This window comes from Halyomorpha halys, unplaced genomic scaffold (assembly GCF_000696795.3).
Source record: "Halyomorpha halys isolate HHAL.00 unplaced genomic scaffold, Hhal_1.1 Scaffold8.1, whole genome shotgun sequence".
NCBI lineage: Eukaryota > Metazoa > Arthropoda > Insecta > Hemiptera > Pentatomidae > Halyomorpha > Halyomorpha halys.
This window is the reverse complement of record NW_027111933.1, coordinates 1,181,371-1,184,612: the sequence shown is the minus strand read 5'-3', so window position 1 is coordinate 1,184,612 and position 3,242 is coordinate 1,181,371.

Genomic DNA, 3,242 nt, shown 5'->3' with positions numbered 1-3,242 from the left:
TTGTGGCGTAGAAGGTAGGCCTGCAACTGGTTATTACTTCATTACCTTTATTGACCGCAACCCGGACTATCCCACTGTAATATAATTTTATATTTTAATTAATATCATATTAACAGTGTTTGAAATTCTTCATTATAATTAATGTAGTTCTTGAAATCTACGATAAAATTAAACTGGTATTTACACCATATTGTTTTGGTAGTTTTTTCTTGGATTTGACGCTCAAAATGCGCAGATAAAATATTGAATAACAATGGGGAGTCTCTAACTAAATATCAATTATTGTTTTTTTCCCACCAGAAAATAAAAGTTTAATTTTTGTTTTAGTTGGATGTAAATATAATCTGTACGGATCCTGTACTGCGCACGCTTCTGACAGTTTTTGTTAGCCAAAAGTAGTCCTTGGAACAGCCCATAAAATAAATTGCTGAACAAACAATATTCATTTTTTATTTAACATTTTCATGATTTTGTCAACTTCATTTCTTATTATTTATTTTTGTTTTGTATTTATAACATTGCATAAATCGATATATTTAAATAAAATTTGTATACTAAATTGAATATTTATGTTTGATCATTGGGAATATGAAATATGAGATATGTTTGAGTGAAATAGAGAGTACGGGATGGATATTTCAGGGACAAAACAAAAAGGTAAAAATGAAATACGTATAAAAAAGAACAAAATTGACAAAGGAATTTACATTAATGAACTATAATTATTATGGCTTATTGAATAAAGCATTTCTCCCTTTTAACTTTAAATTCTCGTTTGTTGATAATTTTTTTATTTTAATATAATTCAATAAATAATTATCTGTTAAAATTAATGTTATTTTTATAGTACTTCTTTTATATTCTAGTTAAATAATAATTTTCCAATTTAAGTATTTTTTTAAATAAAATGTAGTTCACTAAATAATTATCTAAAACAAATTTAATACATGACATTGTGAAGTATACCCTATCAACTTCGAAAATATCTCATCTTGGAGTTCAGGAACCCATTACCAGGGTAATGTAATTTTTCAATTTTGATATTTTATAGCGGCGTTTCCTCCTCCCTCTCCTTTCCCTCCCCCCCTCTCTCAGAACCACCCACATCGATTTTTTTCCAAAACGATTTTCCCTTCCCCCTTCCTCCCCTTTCTCCCCTCCCTCAACATCTGTAACCCCCTTACCCTCGGCCTACCACCCAATCCTCCCCTTGGGCAGTATCAGTCCTTCTAAGGAGGGTGGGTTGGAAGGTTGGGGTAGAGAAGCTTGTTGCTAATAGAATTTACGAAAATTTTCTCGATGTCCTTTCAATTCTAGGATGACTTTTATATATTGAATAATTCAATTAAATTAATTCATTAATATCTTTAAATACTTGCTGTTTCTAAATATATTAAAATAGGTAACTACAATAATTATATATATTATTATAGTAGTGGATACATACAAAACGTAATGAAATAACCCTTTTGGGGTTTCAGACAATTACTTCATCTTCAGGCTCATAATTCTTAAAATAGTTACTTTTTTATTTTGAAAGTTATGAAGAATAGCCACTTTTTTTCTTGTGTACTATTAATTTTTTATGATAAAATATCTATTAAAAATTACACAAATAAATGAAAAAGTGTGAAAATTATCCATAATAAAAGATTAATAGTAAAGAGGAAAAATGTAAATGTAACAAAATCTTTGTAAATAATTTTAGAATTAAAGCCGGAACATGGACGGACCGTTCAAAATGTCGACAGTTATGTTCCTGTGCAATTTATAGAATAGAGAACTTAATTAAGAAGGATATTTATGTTTCCAGATAGAAAAAAAAATCTAAAATGCATGTGTAATTATAAAAATATATATATGTACATCGGTACTTGATCTATGGTACCTAGTAAGTCCAAAAAAATAATTATACCATTTTAAGGAGAAATGCTAATGCTAATGCTAATGCATAGTTAAAAAAATATACATACACGTTTCCTACAAACCAAAGGTTGAGAAATGATGTATAATTTAGGTTCAAATGTCTGTATTTGAATTGATGGTACTTGAACTAATCTTTAAATTTTAGGGGAGATAGTTGTATCGACAGATACAATTTGATTTTTATTTACATTACAGGATTTAAATAAAATAAAATATTTTACTGAACGGTGTCACATGAGTCGGTGCAGGTGCTGACCGGAGTGATGCCCTTGGGGACATTGTTCGAATGGACAGGGTTTTCGATTTTTTTTTCTCCCATCTTCCTCTGATTATAAACAAATAATTACAATTATCAAAAAATTCAATAAGCGATAGCTTAAATATGTCGTTTTCTATGTCATATTAATCTTCTTCTTAACACTAATTTACTTCAATAGTAGAAAACAATGATACCTGGTGGTGTTATGTTTTATGAATGATTTTTAAATAAAGATATTTAAACAAGGAAGACAATTCTCACAAGAACTAACTAACTAAAGAACTTCATAACATTAAAATAATAAGCAATTAAAACATTAGGCACTTAAATTTTACAAAAGATTAATTATCTAGATCATCTAACGTTAATGCTAAAAATTTTTACTTGAAACAACAATCGTCCATTAGTTCTAATCGATTAAATTTTAGTATTGGCAGTTAAGAATATCTTCTTTAGCACACATCAAATATTTTTTTGGATTCTTTCACAAACCTGTAGCTAGTTCCAATTCGGTTGTAATCTTGTATGCAAAATGATGTTTATCTGAGGAAATATTGTATTCCGTTTTGGTACACCGTGAGTGGGCCTTCATTGCTAAATCCTACCTTAGAAGAATATTCTTCCTCTTCAAAATTTATTTCATTTATGCACATATTTATTTATATATTATTTTTACACTGTATGAAATTTGTTACTGTCCGTTGGTTCACTATTCTACCAATTTACAAACTGTAATGAACCACAAGAATACAAGGTTTCTCCGAAGGAAGACTTGACAGATGTCTTGCTCCGTATAATTTTACTAGGCGTATGTTTACTTAAAAGAAAGCAGGTAGAGCAAGACAAGGAGAGTGGTATTGTTTTCGAGTAAAATATAAATGGCTTCTTTAAGCTAAAACAGTAAACTGTAAGTAAAACAACTTTAGATTTCGCTGTTTATTTCTTTACAAGTTGTCTACAGTTTTCTGTATTTTAAACAATGTGTTACTTGAATCACTGCTTATTGGCGTGTGATTTGTTAGGTCATATTTTAGTTTTAAAAATAACTTAAAATATT